The sequence below is a fragment of the Corvus cornix genome, chromosome 5, assembly GCF_000738735.6.
Source record: "Corvus cornix cornix isolate S_Up_H32 chromosome 5, ASM73873v5, whole genome shotgun sequence".
NCBI classification, from domain to species: domain Eukaryota; kingdom Metazoa; phylum Chordata; class Aves; order Passeriformes; family Corvidae; genus Corvus; species Corvus cornix.
The window spans coordinates 51,181,447-51,201,435 of NC_046335.1; the positions used below are offsets into that span (position 1 = coordinate 51,181,447).

Genomic DNA, 19,989 nt, shown 5'->3' on the forward strand with positions numbered 1-19,989 from the left:
ATTTATGCAAGTTCTTGATTATCTTTCTTCCGAGGGAGCATGTAATTTACAAGAAAGAGGACTTAAAGCTTTAAGTGCCTCTGACTTAATTCAGCATTGCTGTATTGATGGTCCCATTTAGATGATTCCATTTTAGGCCCCTCTAACGCATTAAAGGCATGACTTACTCACATCCATTTGGCTAATGATCCCCTACTGCTCTAAAGTAAATGACAGCTATTTACAGTAAATTATTCAATTAGATAGAGGGAAGTGCAGTATTCATTTTATATTGTTTGACATGGCAAAACAGAAGTGTGCAAGAAGGCAGGTAGGGCATTTTAATCTTCCAGAATCAATTGTTTAATCCGCAGCAGGAGAATAAATACACTCCACAATATTCGTCAGCATCAGATTTTTATTGTAAACATTCTAAGAGAGACTGAAGTGTTGCAACTCCAGTTAATATAATTCTGTCCACTTCAAAAGTAAGTCATCATACTATGCAAGGAATACCAGCATCTTATAGGACTGCTTTATTTTAGGCACAATTTCAAGGAGCACACAAAGTGACCATATGCTAGCAGGAGACCAAATTTCCATTTAAATAAAAGAAATAGGCATGAGCAATTCTGAATCCCATTTGTCTGTAATGGGATTTACACTACTAAGTGACTACCTCACTCTCCAAAACAAGGACTCAATGTCCCAAGACATTTGAAGAGTGGGGTATTTTTAATTTATGAAATCCCAGGACAGGACAGCTCATCTACTCTCACAAATTAAGAGGGGGATTCAGAAGGATAATCAAATAAAGAACAAGTTGGGGCTAAAACAGAGCCCAGAAAAGGGGGGACTGATTGCGCTGCAATAACTCAGAACTATAATTTGAGGATTTTTTCACACATTCATCTATTCTTCTCCAGGAGTTGAAGGGGGTGTGTGAGTACATACACATTACAATCACCACTACACCTGGAGAAAAAAAAAAAGTTGTGACCTTGTTGTCCCCTGTCAAACCTTTGACATATAAAAGAGAAAATAAAGCAGTGCTTCTCATTATTATAGGCAGGACCATGAAGTCCAAGGTGCAGGACAGGCCACCATGTGTGCTGGGCCTGCCAGTGACCATGCTTGTGCAGCTCTCAGGCCTCCCATCGTTTATCAGAGGCAAAGAAGGAAGAGGCAATTTGTCTAAGCCCTCGTGGCTAGCCCTAATTTTGGAGAATTTCTCTTATCCACAAGCCCAGAAGGCCTCAGAACAAGTGCCGAGCACCCCAAATAGAAGAACATTTTCCTCTGGCTAACCTGCCAACACATTTAATTTTCTACAGGCAGAGGGCCAAGTTCAGCAAGCACAGCTCCTGCTAAGCTTAATGGGAGCTGCAGTTGCCTGTGCCAGCCAGTGAAGGTTTGCTGGGGGACTGCAAGGAGCACGCTACAGAAAACACAACTGCTGCCAGTATCTCTATTCAGAGGCAGCATTTCAATGGACTACTCTTTTTTTTCCCCCGATTTTATTCAATTCTTCTAAAGCAGTTGGCACAATGAAACTCTTCCTACTCTTAGCATGTATTAACTCACTTCCATGAGCAAGGAGTCCAGGCTGGCTGCTTGCAGTGATGAATTTAGTCCAGAGACCAGCTTACCATAGCTAGGCTGTTATAAATTTTACAGTTATTTGGTGCCTTATAGCCAACAATGCTGGCCAGATTATTCAAAAGGCCTCCTACACATAACTCCTGAATTCCTAGGAAAGGCCTGCACATCCTATTTTCTGCAAATCAATTCTTATTGCTCATTTTCCTACCTGCCTTCATCCTCTTATGAATTACTACGTTGTAGATTCTAGCTCTACCAGAACCAAACACATTAAGAACATTTTAGTCAAGGTTCTCGATGGATCTAAGCTATGCCAATTTTTACTAGGCAAAGATTGCTCCATTATTACTTGCAGAAAATCCCCTCCCCTTTAAATACTTTTCAGATGCTATGGCAATACAAGAGTAATAACAGTTCTAGACCTTAATAAGCAACACTCTGGTCTTTCAGTCCCTGGTGGCTACCGCTGCTCAACCTACAGCCCTTCATACAATGTCTTCCTTGTTCACCCTCCTGCTCTCAGACTAAACATATCTGCTGACATTCCCTCTGGTGCACAAGGAAGTGGCTTGGACTGAAATCCTTTAAACCTGTGATGACCCTCTGAAACATTCCACAGTTAATTTCCACTGAAAAATCACCTGCCTGAAAGGCACTGAAATAGACTGCAAGCCAATCCTTCATCTAGTAGTTAAGAAGAGTGAAAACACTTTGTGTGGCACTTAAAATCACACAGGAAAGTGAAATTATCAAAAGGAAATCTAAAAAATCACAGATGACAAAATGCAAGGACAACATGAACCTGGATCCACATTTTTAATGCCTTAATTCACCAGAATAGACTTCTCTACACCAAATAGAGAACATTTATATTTTTCTAGTTCCAAAATCCCCCCACACAACCAAACAGGAAAGCTCAGAGGAACGGAGACATTCAAGGTACATTGCCAGTAAAATTGCTACACATCAAAACACCACCAAGCAGTACTGAGTGTTCAAAATTTCCGCTAAGCTGCTCAGATTTTGAGCAGTTGCTCAGAATATGCTGCTTGGAGTAGCAAAAATTAGAAGACACTGAAGTGGAGGAGGCAGGGGGAGCCCATGTTGCAGCTGAGTTTTCCCTCATCTCTTCACAGAGAAATCTTCCCTTCCCCTGGGCCAGGCTGTAGTGGGCCACTCCCACCAGCAGTGACAACACGGCCAAGTTGGCCTGATAATGTGGCCATACTGCTGCCAAGAAAATACAAGAGCAATGATTGGAAGGAATGATTTGGCCTAGGATGAGTCACTTGACATCATCTCCTCTCAGATAGTGCAGGCAGGAATGTTGATGCTCACAGCTCCTGTCCTCAGCCCCACTTCCTAGCCAGTCCCTGCTGTCCCAAGCAGGGGCCCTGTCCATACTGTGCACAACTTTCTCCAGTACAAGGACATAACTGCTACAAATAGACCTGATTTGCAAGTGTTATTTACAAAGCACCTGAACATCCTTCACATGTAAGTGAAATTATACCAAAATACAGTACACAATTTCACTCCACCTGAGGCAGGTGCGCTGCATTTGCATCAACATCACAATTCACGGACATTAAGGGTCAGGCACACACATCAGCTGGAAAACAGCACCATGATAAGCAACATGAACAGCCCGTCTCTGCTCACATAATATCAAGCCCTGCTTAGTTTTGTTTTGAGCCCTTTTTCCTCTCAAAACCCTTGACATTGTTTTCTAGCTGAAGTAATACTTAGATAAATAAAAAACCAGGCAACATTTCCACATGTGATATTGAGTATGTCACCCTATAACAGCACTTAATTTCATAATTTGTACATGTTTAGATTTAAAAATTATATGCAGAGTATTTTTAATATAACCAAACACAAGGTACAAAAACTCCCTGAGGGTTTCCAGGTCTCCCACAATGTCAGGAGCTCTTTAATACATCTCCATAGAAGTGGAAGTCCAGAAACTTTTTTTTACATTTTCACAGCAACCAAAGGTCATCTTCATTCACAAGTCCCACAGATGTTCTCCAAAGGAGAGGAGCTAGAAATGGGAGAAGCAAGAGCATTCAAACACAAAAAGAGTGCAAGAAAATAGATTTAAAAGAAAAGTCTCCTCTGGGGAGGCACTTTCATTGAAAATGACCATGTAAATAAAGAAGATGCACCATGAAAAGTCCCGTTGTATCTCATGCTTAGGACATCAGTCTGTGCTGGAGACAGTAAGTCCCTGGCATGGGGCAGTGTTTCAGCAATGATGAGAGCACATTTCAGACACAGCACAGTGTCACATTTTGCAATTCATGTTGGCTGAATTTTTCTTCTGTAAATCAACATAATTTGGCTCTTTTAACATTCCTCTTACTTTTCCTTCATTTAATGATTTTTCCAGAAGTGCTTAAAATCAAGGATGTTATAAAACCTGGCATATGAAACCTCAAATTCCTATAAATAGATGAATATCCCATTTTCTGGAACTCTAATCAGCTTCCACTTTTTATTTCACCTCTATTAGATGGCAATCTCAAGAGCATTTTTACAACTGCTGAATATTCATTGCTACTTTTTTCTTTAAAGAAATTCTATTGATTAACTGATTTTCTAGCTTACATCAAAGTGCAGGTCCCAGCTAAAAAAAAAAAAAAAATAATGTGGGTATAAAAGTAACAAAGTTTATACCTCATAAGTTGGAAAGATGACAGAATTTCAACAGCAAGTCTCAGTTTGAGAGATGAGTAAAGCTCTGCACCTCACTGACTCTACACTGGTATCTAACAGTGCCATGCATCATGACCTTATTCTAATATTTCTAGGGAAATCCAACTTTTTATCCACCTCATGTTCCCCAATCTACATTTTCCCTGGATGAGAACCAATGTTTATATTAAATAGCTGCTCTAACTCAGGGCTGGCAGGAAGATTCCTGCTGGATAGCATGGACACTTGGAGAAAGCGGAGAGGATGGAGCTCTGCAGGTACGCACACACCACAGTTTTGTCTCCCACTCTGCTGCCAGCAATTGCTCCTCTGACCACTTCCAGCTGTCAAACCCCCTCACCAGCACTGCAACAACAATCTCAAGAGCAGCATCTGCCTTGGGTCTGCCCACACTCCACTGCAGCCATGCCAGGGAGATGAGCAGCACCGACTCAGGGCTGAAGGCAGCACTGGGAGACCTGTCCCATGCTCAGTTGTCAAAGTCTGCACTCACCTTTTCACTTGCAAGTCCATGACAATGTGAGATCAAACCAGACTCGCTCTTTGTTCACAGCCGTGTTCATACGAGAATTTTTATATAAAAATCAAAGGGACAAAAGTCTCCCACACAACACACACCTAAAATACTGTTACTTCAGCTGTGCCTTGGCAAAAAGCCTAGGCAGCAGCAAAATTTTTCCCTTTAGCTAGCAAACAGACCCCATTTTCCTTTTTACCAGGGCCCACATCCGTATAATCAACTATAGTTTTGGTATCAGCATTTATAGGTTTCATATGGCAAACCACTTCCTCAGTACAGACACAGTTAGTATATTTTCTCATTTTCATTTGGCAGAATAGTTGTGGACTGTGGGAGAGAGTAAGCAGAAACTGTAAGGGACAGAAATCAGATCTAGAAAAACCAAAGTGCGTTTCTTAAGATGAGAGATCAAATATGCAAAAATCACTACACAGAGTGTTTCAAGCTCACTTTCTGCCTTTCCTTTCTCAGTGTAGCTATTGCAGCCACTCAGACCTTCCTGGCGGGATTTCATGTGGATGTGTGCAAGCATTGTGTGTAGAGGGACTAAAGTAGCCACATCACCATCTTCACTACTACAGCAAAGAAAACCAAAGTTTCCAGCACAGGCTAGGTATTCTTCTATCTTCATTTTCCTTCTGTTCTAAACAGCTTAGAAACAAATCAAAACTTAACCCTGTTCCAACAGGCAGGGAGTAAATTTGTCATTTCAATGTTATATTTGAAACAGGAGTTCCAGAATCCAATACACACTCTTCAGGCTCCAAGACAAAGACTGACATTAAATACCATGGCTTTAAAATAAAATAAACCCCCAGTCCTCAGCCTGAGCTAGTATTAGTGACTGCAGACTCCCAGGAGCTGGCTTTTGCCTCTAACAGTTTACACATCAATGTGTGAACTGGTACTGATAAAGACACAAGTTCAAAAAACAGGAGCACACGTTTCAGTCTGTCACTGCTGTGGCAGGGACTGACGTCAATCCTTTCATCTGCCTGCTCCATCACACAACATCAAAATGATTTTTTGTGACACATTGTGAATACTTCTTTTCAAAAAAAACAATCAACCACCCATCCTGAAACACTTCACCTGGCCTGTAACAAACAGCAGCCGGAAAAAATTAAATACCAAAAGGTAAGTCCATTGTTGGTACAATCAAACACTTCCAACTCCCTTTCACTGGGGCTGGAAAGGCATGCTCAAATCCTATATGCAGTGTATGCTTACCAGTACAGTTTCTTTAGATGAAGAAAGCTCATGTTTCAAAATTACTCAGATCATGATCTTTGAGAACAAATTGACCTAGTTTTAATTATTTGCAGGCTGGACTCTCAACAGGTTGGTTTTCCCAACTGCAGTGCCTGGGAAAGTGTATAACCCAGCCAGCCCTCAAAGACTTCCCCACAACAGTTTCTAATGGTTTGTTTCTGATTACAGCAAAGTTCTTGTGTAGACATTTTCCACCTGTTTAATCTGTTGGTGGTACTCCATCTGTCTTTTGAAGACGGTTAATGATCAACAGGCCACTTCATTCTACTGAACAAGTCTTAAAATATTTTTTTCCTCCACATGCCAGTAGGCCTCATAAAGCAGATGCTGAAGAACAAAAACCCTCAAGAAATCAGATCAGATTCAAAGGATCAGATTTTAAAATTAAGAAGCATCACAAAAAAAAAAAAAAAAAAAAATCAGAAATATTTTCCAAATTTGCAAACACTCATTTTCTGGGTAAAATATGGACTCCAGAATAAATACAAAGCTCACATCTGACATATGAACTAAAAAGTTACTTTTCCGAAGTAAAACTGTGTTCTGATATAGATTCATTATGAACATAACCTACAGTGGATAAACAGCTTCTGTTTTACTGGAGGACAGCATGGATATCAACAAAAGAGAGCAATCATGGAGCAGTGCCAGCTTTCACCAGCTGAAAATATGGCTCACTCCTTTTGCTATAGAGAATTGGAATCTAAAAATACTGTGCTATGGTCCATTATTTTATTATAAATTTACAGCTATTCTACTTTCTCTGAAATTTTTACACTCTGCTCTGAAGTAGGCAACAAACCAGAATTCAGCACATGCAACACAGCAAACTGCAGGGAAAATGCAGCACCTCTGGGTACCACTGCCCCACACACTCAGTGTGCTCAAGGTACACTTCCTTTCCCTTGTACACTGGTTTTATTTTGCAGCATTGGACCAGTAAGGGAAAATGAAAAGCTGCTTTCCTGTACGATCAGCATAGTCGAAAAGTATATGACCCAGAAGGATAACATTTATATTCTGTAAATATTAAGAATTTATCAATACCAAGCTAGTTTAAAAAAATCGTTTGTTTTCACTATTAAATAAGGTACATGAAGAATAATTTTTAAATCAAAATTATTTGAAAAGATGTCATAAAGCAGAAAAGCATTTAGCTGCTCTTACAAAAATTTTGCAACTTTATCCATAACTTGTAGGAACGAACAATTTATTGTGAGCTGATACTAAAAGAACTTCGACCACACAAAACTTATTATTAAAATCAACTGATATTTCATTAGTTAAAAGAAAAATTAATTACCATCATAATTAAAATAAACTGACTTAAGGAAAACAAAGAACAAATATTCTTATTACTGTGAAAGAAGGCAATGTTCATTTCCAGTCAAAGACTGAGATTTTTATTCTGGCATTCACTTCACCTTGTAACAGTTACAAGAACATTTAAGTCCAAGAAATATAAAAAGTAAAGACATGAACCAAAAGATGAATAAGAAAAAATCCTTCCCTTTTAAACCATAAACTGTTCCTTCAAATTATGTGACTAAAGAAATGCTCATAATTAGGGCTTGAAAGTATTTTTCAAAACTATAAATCGTGACTAGCAAAGAAGGCAGCGCACTAATGCAATCTAGATGTAAAGTTCAATTTGTTTTACACAGCACAGCAGCACATCTTAGTACTTAGACATGACATTTACTTTTCTGTCTTTTAATCCATCCCAATAAACAAGCAAACGTTTATCCCATAAGGCACTTTTTCAAGTTCTCTATAGGACTGTTGAGTGCATTCGTGCCTGCTGCACGCCTGCAGAGTGGAGGGCTGGAAAGCAGTAAATGCTTTAGCCCTGCACAGATACTTTGCGCTCACACTGCATTGAGTGCAGAAACTTCTCATGAGAAAAAAAAACAACAAAAAACCAAACAAAAACCAATAACAATAATTTTTAAAAACTGCCACATACATATTGCCCAAGACACTTCTACATCTCCCACGTGCTCCCCCTTCAGTAATCTGAACAAAGACAAACAAGCAGAGCTAATGTCAAAGAATTGCTCCAAGAGACCTTTACCATCATTGAATTAATAGACTCACCAGGAAGGGGGTGGATGGTGCAGGGTTCTACTTATTTCACAGTTCTTGTGAATACTGGCCTACCTGCAGACTTGGATACCACCATAGATTCAGATCATTAACCAAAGCCTTGACCAGCAGCTGACATAATGCTGAAAGTAGACTTAATTCCTTTTGCTTCCACTGGAACAAGGAGTAAAAGCTGAGATCACGTTTCATTACTAGAATGGAATTTTTGGAAGAGAAATGAAAGGGCAAATTCATCCCTTTGGAAAACCTTTGCAACCTCAAGATAATAGTCAGGTCTGGGATGTGACTGAGGCAACCAGTATCATATTTTGGGGGCCAGCTTATTGGGTATGCTTCTGTAATTACAAGTTTAAATCTAACCAGCTGGAGGAACAGCAGTAATAGTGCTTATTTCCAAAAGATCTGCATTTAAATACTTTTCTTTTTTCTAGTAAGTAAAATTCTTTATGAAATCATGTCCTCTATGTTTTTTTTTGCTTGTCCCAGTTTTCAATATTGGAAACTGCTGAAGTCCATCTCAGGCAGACAGAGAACCTACAGCTGGAACACCCCCCTTCTGCACTGAAAAACTGCTGTATTCTCCCTCCTTTCAAGCCAAGAGACCCTCAATCAATGTGAAAAATCTGTTTTAGAGGAACAGCAGGAAACCTGCAAGCTACAATAGTGCAAACTGGGCAACTACAGTCCAGGTCCTGCTGCCTGAATCATGAGAGCTCTCCCAGCCTTCCTTCAGCTTTCTTCTCATCAGCCAAAAGAAACATATGCTGTTCTATGCTGTAAAGTCATTTAATTCAGCTAGTTTTGGCAAACAACTAACATCTTTTGAAAAATGCATTGCATTCAGTATTTGCCATCCAGTCTCCCAATTCCTTCTTCGATAATATACAACAACAGCATGAAGAAACTTCACAAAAGGGAAAGGTATCATCACCAGAGAAACACAAAGACGTGCAATGTAATCATGAAACATAAGCAGAATCAAGCTCAACAGCACTCATTTTGTAGAACTAATCCATCATTTATGATGGTTTGCTGTTAAGTGTGAGTTCTTACAGCTCAGATAAGCTGAGCTCAGCTGAGCTGTTGCTAGACGTGCTTTATCTTTGCCTCCATGCTAAGTGCAAATATAGCTCTCAAAATCACTTTTTTTTTTTTTTTTTTGGCAGGCCAGAAAACAAATAAGTGCTTCTCTGTGATGGCTTGTTTGACAAGACTGCAATTTTTTCTCTGGACAGCCTCAAAGCTGTGCAAGAGGTGTATTTTTCATCAGTATTAGTTTTGCAGGGTTTATTGATTGGTCTCTCTTTTTTTTCCAAGCTCTTTAAACATGTTTGCATATCTAGTAGGAAGAAAATGTAGACTCTTAAATATTATAAAACCCAGTGAATTCTTTCAAGCACCAAAAGAAGCAGGAACTACCAATAGGGAAACAGTATAACCATCTTACATAATTTTTTAAAAAGCTGCAAATTCAAAGAAATTCTTGCTATAACTTATGCTGCTTAATGTGCAAAGATATTTAAGGCTTCAGTCCTGCCAGGATCCCAATCCAGCAAACTACTTAAGGATGCTCATATGAAACAAAATGAAAAATCTGACAAGTTTAAAACCGGACACCTGTTGAAATGCTTTGCTACATTAGGGCCAGCAGCCTCAGCACTTCCCAGACAAGCTGCTTGTGAGTCTTCACTGAAATCGGTTGTGTTTTCCTTTGACACTTGCCTTTAACTCCCCCAGACACCCCACGGTTTGTGCATGTGCTACCTCTGGCTTGTCTCAGCACAGCTGCTGTTTCACCATTGACATGCTTAGAGTACCAAGGTTTCTAAGGCTTTGACACAACTCTTGAAGACATTCAAGAGAAATCTGGTACAGAAACTCCTAGTAACAGCAATACTGAATAGAACATGCCCCTCATGCAATAGCTTAGATTCAGAACGTTGTTTTAATGCCTCAGAGGGGATGGCCACGTAGCCCACCTACCTTAAGGTCTACATGGAAGCTATTGCCCCCAGCAGCTCATTTGGAAGTGACATGCTTTCCATGACACGGGATTTCTCTGCTTAGAGCACAAGTTCCATTCTGTCACCGGTTCTTGTGCAGCCCAGTGAGTCACTCACACCCTGATTCTGCAAAATACACGTCTAGCCAGGAAGATACAGAGTGTGTGCTTAAAGCCAAACCATTTCATTAAGGCTTGAGCATGTTCTTTGTCAAATAAAGCAAGTTTCTGCCTTGCAGAAATAACCACATTCCTCTTCACATTCCTTGCTTTGCACTATTCCTTTATCTTCCAATAACCCTAAGCAATCTAGCTCTCTGCTGCCAGAATTGATAGGGACACTGGACACACTCAAAAACCTGTATTTTCTGGACTAGATGGGAACTCATCAAGTGGAAAAAATTTAATAGCTCTGAGAAAAAATTTCAGTCTATTTTATCCTCTACTGTGTGAACATAACTCTCAGTTAAAGACCATTAAGGTAAATTGAATAAGTCTAAAATGTGAAAATTTGGCCAACACTTTTTTTTTGACAAATTAAATACATACAGATTGTAGCTGGCAATCTATTTCCAATGATAAAGTAAAAGACACAGAAATGGGCTGTACAGACCTTTCACAGCTTTCAAATTCAAAACAAAATACACAGCCACTGAGTTTTTAGACATATGTCTCAATGAAGAAGCAGTACCAAAAATAATGTAGTTGTAGGCAAACAATGGTCTTGCAAATGACAACATGGATTCATGTAGAAAAAAATAACACAAGTGGAGAGGATTTGTGAATAACAAGTTGAACAAGGAACAATGATATCACAACTCAAGCTCAGATAAAAATTAGTTTATCATTTAGGGAAAAAAAGAAAGGAAAACCAAGAAAAGAGAACAAGGGTAGAAAATAAAGGCTGCTTTTGGTTATATGCAAGTTTGTTTCATTCTTTACCAATATCCTAAAGAGTCTGTGCACATACTGTCCTGTTTTTGGTAAAAAGAGGTGATGCAAGAGCTACATATCTGTGGGAAAAGACTGTTCAAACACATGAACACTGTGTCAGCACACTGTGGGGGTGACACAGCATGGTGGCTCACAAGCATATGCAACTTAATCAGTCAGCTTCTGCTCCCCATATAGAAATTACTGGCACAAATGGGTATTTTGAACATCAAAATTGAAAACCCACACTGTGATTTGAAAGGCAGTTTACTAGGAAAACAATATTGGTAGGATGTAAAATTGTATCCCTCATTTTAATTAAAATAGAAAGAAAAAAGATATTCTTTATCAAGTGAACCTACCAACTTCTTGTCAACACAAGCACTTCATTCCTCACCAAAGTTTCGTTGGACCAGGGTATATTCCTTTGATACTGCAGTGTTAAAAAACCTACCTGGATCTAATGACATTACTACCTGTAATTTCTAGTGGCACTTTAAAGGCTGGACTTTCAAGGTGCTGTTGCAGAAAAGTATAAGTTACAGCCACATACAGTGAGACACAACAAGTTTCATACCAGTATTTTCAGCTTGTGAACTGATACTGATCAGCTCTGAACTGTGATGGATCCCTGTCAACTGAGCTGACTTGCACAGAACTTTGGCCACCTGCTCAACATTTAAACAATCTCACTGAAGACCCATTCTGCATCACTTTTTTACTTCAGAAGAGTATTTTGGACAAACCATAAACAATGAGTGTTTTCCCACTATTTCCTTATATTTTAGTGTATATATTTAGTGTATTTAGTACATTTATATTTAGTGTATTTACTGTATTACTGGTTTTGATCTATTTGCATAATAGTTGAGGGCAACACTACAAAATAGTGCTCACAGTCCAAGGAGAGACTGCACCCAACTACCATAAGAATCAGAGCCACATCTGGCTACTTTTTGTTTTAAAGGGGTATGAGAATGAGCATAGCTACTTCTTGGGCTCATTAAAGGCAATGCCTCATCTTTCTTAGCAGATTAAACTGAGAGTAAAAGGCAGAGAAGGGCTTTGTTCACTCTACACACGCTGTGTACTTGTGCAGAAAGGCAAAATCTGATTGTTTTAGTAACACATTGAAGGTTACTGCCCTCCCTGATATCACACTGCCTGCTCAAACAAGCAAGGTTACTGTCAAACTGAGACATCAGACACTTGTGCTAAGTTTATCAAGCAGAAAACCTTTCTGATGGCACCAAGAGAGCTTTTATCCATCCAAGATATTAAAGGGACTACAGATATTTCATAGAATCATCAAGGTTGGAAAACACCTCCAAGATCATGAAGTCCAACCCTTGATCGATCACCACATTGTCAACTAGACCATAGCACTAAGAGCCACATCAGTCATTTCTTCAACACTTCCAGGGATAGCAACTCCACCCATTCCAAACACTCAACCATTTCAGTGAAGAAATTCTCCTGATGTCCAGCTTGAACCTCCCCTGCTGCAGCCTGAGGCCATTTCTTCTCATCTTGTCATTAGTTGCCTGAGAGAAGAGACCAACCCCACATCTCTTCTCAGGTGGTTGTAAAGAGCAAAAAGGTCTCCCCTGAGCCTCCTCCCAGCTCCCTCAGCCATTCCTCACAGGACTTGTGCTCCCTACCCTACACCAGCTCTGTTGCCCACATCTGCAGAACTGAATCTATTTTCACTCATAATTAGATTTCTACTAGACTTTTCATCATTTTGTGATTAATTTATCTAACTGGCCATCCACTAATTTTTTATAAATATATTAAGAAACCATTGTGCATTTAATTACTTCTCATGTGAACATATCATTAACCACACAAACTAAAATCCAGAGTAAATCTCTCTTTTCAAGGTGTTGTCACCTTCCATGGCAACACTAAAATGGACAACATTATAAAATTTAAGTTTTAAACTGTATCCTGTTTTTCTCCTATTAATACCCGACAGGTGCATGGAGTACAGGCACTATTCAGACCACCATTTAGACAAAACAAAAAGTCAGCTTTTACAAGCCCTGTATGAGGGACTGCTTTATGTGATTTATTACAGCAGAAGCCACATAAAATGCAGTGTGTGGTCTTTGGGAGAGAAGGCCTTAGGTAGTGATGCTGCAGCAGGAAGGTTTTGCAGCCTTCCCTCCACCAGACAAGAGCAAAGCCATGGATCAGACCAGGACAAGCAGAGTGAATACAAGACAGGCCTCTCCTGAACTCCAAAGAACTCTGAGGAGGAGACAAGGCTTCCTATATTAAATGGGCTGCCAAACAGTGATGTCAGCCAAGCTTTGGGATTGTATTTCCCTGGGTCTTTTTAATCTCTTCCTCACCAAATCAACACTACATTGTTCAACAATAAACACAGCTGATTCCATCCTTTATGCAGAATGAAGCAAGTGTTTACCAGCTGTCTCAAAGTCATGAAAGAGCAAAAAGAAAAACTGAAGTATTTGGCCATCCTAGTACATCAAACCATCAAAGCATTAGAACAGGTTACACTTACTTCTATGTTAATGTTAAAGAAAAATAAACTAACAGTGACCTTGGACTACATTTATATAATAAACAATTAATCTACATACCTGTAAAAAGTTGGTCATGAAAAAATTGACTTGACAGATTAGCTCTACAAGAATAGAAAGCTGTCATACTTAAAGGCTGTAACATAGTTCTCCCCCACAGCTTCTGGCAAAGGAGAGACTGACACAACTTTTCAACATCCCTAGTTAATACATTGGCAAAAGGCAGAAGAATTTATATGCCTCTTGTGAAAGGTTTCCTTAAAATTGCATCTATTTTTGCAGCACATCTTATAAATCCAAATCCATCTGCAAATATCCCTCAGTTTCCAGAGCACTGAAGCCATCAGGAACTCAGCTCATCTGAGACCAATGACGAAAATCCCTGCCTTCCCACGTGCTCTGTGTCATATGCAGATTGCAGATTGCCTGAAAAAATAAATAGCAAACCCCTGACAAAAAGGCAAGGTAGGGATTTATTCTTGCTTTGCTTGTAGGTACCACATATTTGAGCTTGAACTCCAAAAATTCCAGTAAGCCAAAGAGCAAATCAGAACAAACAAATCAAGCACAGCACTGTTTTCCCAGGCCTGCCACAGCGAACCTGCTCTTTTAGCAGTTCCTGTAGGAAGTGGTTTCCTTGCACATTGGATTTAATTTCAAATGTTTGAGACCATTGCCTACTTAGAAACACTTTTTGGTCTTTCTTGACTCCTGGATCACGTTCTCATGTGTGCCTCAGACTACATGAGGCTTTGGGTATTCACTAGTTTATTTTTGCTGTAATTTACCTTGTATTTACCCTTCCTACCTACATGTTTAAATCACTTAAGAATGAATAGCCACAAACCTTCCTAGGAAAGGCATTACAGTATGTGCTGTGAACTAACTTTTCTCATCAGACACTTATGAAAACCTGGCTCCACAAGAACACTTATCAGAGAAACCCCCAAAATACACTTCCCTACACTCACCACACCACAGTATGTGATGTGCCACAGCCATTTCCTCCTCCTGAGGATGCACATAATTGTGGTATCTGAGATAATGCTGCAAGCATGGAGAAATGTTAACTTTTGAAATGGAAAAATGATAGTTTGTACAGTAATTGCAGGCTATCATAAATGCCAGAGTTACTTAACTGCAAGACAGAACAAAGGCTGGCCCCAGTTTGAGGCAGTTAAACTCCACAGCAATCAAAATAAAAATAAAAAGTCTTTGACACAAATGTGCTTTTTTGTTTTTTACTGGAAACTGTGAAGCAGTTCAGCCTCAATAAATCAGAGGTTGAGCCAAGCCAAACTACAGGTCTCCCCTCCAAGAAGACCCTGCCCTGGGGGCCTTTGGGCTTTCTGGGAAGGGAAAAAAAAATAAATAAATAAAAGATGAACATCCACAAACTTAAATATTCTTTCCAGAAATACCAGCCATCAGCCAGGTCAAAGGGAGTCAGGCATTGCTTTGCAGAGACCTGGAGCCATGACAGAATTCGTCTGGTATTTCAGATATGATCTCATCACCACCCATGGGCACTTCGTTTGTGGAATCAAATCCGCAACAAGTAATGAACATATCGATTTGGCAAATAGAGTTGCACGTCAGTATTTCTCCAAAATCTAGAGTTATAGTTACTTATATCTAGTATATGCAACAACTAATAAAGCCATTGAGCTACTACAGCCTGAAAGCTCAAATAATACTTTTAAAACACTGAGATGGGTCAGTTGCCTCCTTAAAGCAAATCCCTCTTTAGCAATATTTTTCAATTTTTGCCTCCCTGTCTCATTTTCTTCAAACCAATTACCACTGTGCCCATTCCTTCAACTTATTTTGGAGGTACCTACACTGTGAGAGGGGAGAGAGAAGGGAAAAAAAAAGTATTTTAAATCGAAAAAATCTTTATAAATCTTGAATACATTTTTAACAAAAACTTGAGGCAGTGTGAAAAAGTCTTTATGTATTATACTTCTATAGGAACTTTTCTCCCCAGGTTAGTTCTTGTTATTAAAGAGTTCTAGCTCCTTACTCTTTTCCCCCTTCTCCTCTCCTTTCTGACACACTGTATTCACTTTTGAAAGGAATTGGGAATTTTGAGCCCTTTCCATACCTGGTGTGTTAGCTGCTACAGACACCTTTCATTAGCAGACAACATAAATGGTACTTGAAGCCATAATGGTACAAAACAATATTCTAAAGGAACAATTTATTCATGCGATAAGAAGTGCCTCATTTATTTTCCATAGAAATAGATTTGATTAATTTATTTTTTCTATTTTGAAAGCTCAATTAAGCTGTGGTCTGCCTTTGACAAAATGGTACAGAGATTCGCAATACTATACAAAGTTTTTGTTTGGTTTATAATAAGTTTTATTTACTACTGTTTTATGATGTAGTTTGTTGTGCTCCAGTTTTGAGAGGGACAGTTTCCGTTTTCTGCTAAAAATAGAAACAAATAATGAGACTTCCTAGCTGGATCCAAAAAAATGCGAGATTCAAGAGAAAAGCCAAAATTATCTCATTAAGTGCAAGAGCTGTCGACTAGGATCATAAAGGCAGAAACCATGAAGAGGAACTCAAGGTATAGGGAACCTGATTAAATCTAAAACTGTTCTTCTGTCTGTCCTTGAGGCATTATTGCCAGCCTCTGCACAGAAATAACTCCAAAATCTGCCACCAGGTGTTTGTGAAATAACCTCACTCTAGGAAAATGCACATTTTTATAAGTACCTCATTTAGATGGCATGTTTATCCATGGAAACCACCCAGGAACTACGAGAAGGAAAAGAATATTCTTGAATCCAGTGACATTATCTGGATCACATCCTGCCACCAGGTCATTTTTCTGTGTATGTGGGGTTTTAGTGGGAGGTGGAACAGAGCACTAGTCCATGAGCTCTGGCACTGCTCTTGAGCACTGCACAGCGGGCAGCTGCATTCTCACTAAAAGTTATAACTCAAAAGAGGCAAAAATAGTGTTCACTTCAGGCAGTCTATGAGTAGGATCATTTTTAAAAAGCAGTTTATAGGATTCTGAAGTTCCACTGTTCTTTTCACCTCTAGAACAAGGCTTTTGCTTTTCTTCTTTGTCTTAAAATAGCTCCCTAAAGACAACTGAATGAAGAAACTTCATAAAGAAACTAAATTCCTCTCTCATCTATTCATCCAGTAACAAAACAAAATCCTCAGCGCCCAGAGAGCAGCCATCCACCTTTGACTTTAGTTTGGACAAGGACTTGTGCTGCAACCAGAACATTTCTGTCAATCTACATCAAACCCCATCTTGATTATTGCCATGCCCAGATCAGCATCAGAATTAAAGTGGTGGTTTGACTTCCACTCATCACCATGATGGGAGTATGGAAGATCCAGAAGCATTAGAAATTTAAATGATCAAACTGAAAGAGATTCAACACCCCTGTCCTCCCTATTTTTTGTATTTGCCCTATTTTTGTTTTTAAAAAAACGCAGTAGTGGCACATTCATAACTATGACCAAACTGTTTCACCGCTTTTGTACTTTATTATGAACAAGCAACACTAACAGGTGAGTAAAAGACTTCATAGTAGTACTGAAAATTTACAGCATTTCCTCTCTTTGCTTTCATATCTGCACAAAACCCTCTCCATGACACTCAGACTGAGACAATGACTCTATTTTTGTCACATTGCCACCCTTCAAACCAACAAGACACTTACCAGCACTGCAATTTACTGTTACATTGTTTTGGACCTGTGTGCAGTACCCAGGCCTTTTTCATCATTGACCTTTCTGCAACTTGTGCTGGGTCCTGCAGAATATGGTGAAAATAATTTCATAAATCAAAACTTTTGCTGCAGATTAACAGATCCAACAGGAGATAATCTTTACTGCACACAGCTATTCCAAAGGTCTCAACGGGAAGTTGTACTCTTTTTTGGATCAACAGAGAGTGAGGGCTTGGGGATCATTTTAGAGACAGAAAAGGAAAGCAGATTTGGAGGGCTTAAAAGAAGAAAGTGGGGGAGAGGACAGATTCATACTACTCAGAATAGGAATACTAACTCCAAATTATTTACTAAGGAATTTACACCATCTGCTGTTTGACTGAAACAGCTCTCACAGGTGTTGGCTGTATTAATCCTAACATACACCTAACATTTTCCACTCACACAGTAATTATGAGGCAAGCTTCTTTTTTCATACTCCATTCACCCCTAAAAATAAACCCAGCTAACATGCACACCTATTTCTAGTTGAGCAGAAAAAAAAACCAATTAAAAATCACCCCACCTTCCAAAGCATAGAAAACCAAGTGCTAAATGGGATTCAATGCAAATATGCATCCCTTGTTATGACAATAGGTCATTCATTACAAGTTCAGTTGCAGCTTCTAAGTGCAAAGCACATATTGCACATATAGAACATAATCACAATTTTGTCTCCAAATTCTGCATTTCATAGGCAGTTCATTGCCTTTCCATTTATAGAGGACAAAAAAATAGCAGTGAAAGCTTAGAGGACACTTTACCAGGAAGCATACTGAAGATTTATCCCAGCTTCAAACACATTACTAATTTCAAAATTACACTGGACTAAAAAAGCAGTGATTTAGATTTGCCCACCAAATCATCCAGTATTGACTGTCCAGCCAGCTGAGGCTTGGTTTTGTTTCTTTTCTTGTGGTAACTCATTTCCCAAGAGCTGTACTCTTTTGCACAGGTAGTGCCTCTGCAGCAGGACATTCAGGATCATCATACTCAGTGATTGCTATGGATTCCTACCTACAGCATTTTTCTGAAGAATACAGTTAGGAAAGGGAAATGCATTCCTAAAGTTACTAGGCCAGTTAATCCTTAACATATGGAACAGAGAAAGGTAGTTTTCTGTCCGGGAAAGCTTTCTCACAACTGGCTTGCAGAAAGGCTAATGTAAATGATGAGAGTAAGGTGGTGTTCCAGCCAAAAACATTGAGAATATTTTCAGAGACAATTTGAGGATGCTGATGTTTTAAATCCTCTCCTCCAAGGCGTTTTTTTAATGTCCAAGATTATAAAGCCTTAAATCCACATCTAGACCACAAGTTAATAAGAAGGACTCCTATATTTTTATTAATTCATATATGCAGACTACAAGTAGTAAAACCCCTACACCTGGGACAAGAGAAAATTCTGCAATGGGTAGGCTCACTGTATGAAAAATGTGCTATATCACATCAAAATGGGCTTCTTGTTCTAGGACAGAAACTGTCACTTAGGCTCTAAGTAATATAAAGTTCAGAAGAAAGTCTGAGTCCATAAATCACAATTTGATTAAACATCAACAAGTGTTCAGTGGCCCAGTTTCAGTACTCTCAGAGCATACTGAATTAACTGGCAGCAGAGCCTTATACCTACACAAGGGAACACTGTACTTTCCTAAGTAACAACTCTCCTCACATCCACAGGGAATGACACGGACCAAGTTTTATCAAAGATAAAAAGTCTGAACCATCTTTTGAATTGTGTGTTGCCTATTTTCCAAATACAACAGCAAGGAATTACACCAAGACTATGAATTACTTGACTTCCCTTAGATGATGAGATCTAACCACAAAAGAACCTGCTGTGTGTTTCTAGGTTTACATCCAAGTGGCACATGCTGAAAGACATCTGTTGCTTACGCATTTTTCAGGCTGATTATCTGTTGTTGTTTCCATATATGTTTGTATAGTCATACACTTATAAACACACTTTTATTTAAAATAAATCCAATCCTAGACCTCTTGAAAATGAAGCTATCCTTTTTTCTTTTTATATAGAAAGTTTTGGCTCATTACCCAGCACCGCTTCCCACCTGGGCAATGGCTTGAACAGACAATGATTCTGTGGGCTCCAATTCCATTCACTTGAAAAGCCACAAACTTCAGCTGTCTTTGAGAAAGTGAATTATTCAAAGCTGTGTGGCTTAGTGGCTACAGGGTATTTTTTTAGGGTGCAGTATTGCTATGGACAGAAGTTTTGGTGGTAGGTTGTTTAGGTTTTTTCTGAAGATTAGGTAGCGCCATTTTGTAGTTTTTTGAAGTGGACCAAGGGGAAAAACAAAAACACAAGAAGAAACACTACTAGATAGCAGATTCACCACTCTCTGCAAGTCATAGCCTTAGGAACACATCCAGCAGACACATCCAAGAAAAAATCCAACATAAAATCTGAACAAACAAAGCCAGAACCTCCTCTTTGCAATTTACAGATGCTCATTGCAGAGCAGGGCCAAGCACAGGGTTTTAGATTTGAACTTTTAAAGGCCTTTCCCCACACAAGGGAGGACACATGTATATTTGTCATACATAC

At 39.2% G+C, this 19,989-nt stretch overlaps 1 protein-coding gene across 2 annotated transcripts in view; it reads right to left on the reverse strand.

Moving 5' to 3' along the window:
- Positions 1 to 19,989, reverse strand: part of INSC (INSC spindle orientation adaptor protein) — a 131,328-nt gene that overhangs the window by 104,316 nt on the left and 7,023 nt on the right. The window lies entirely within an intron of this gene.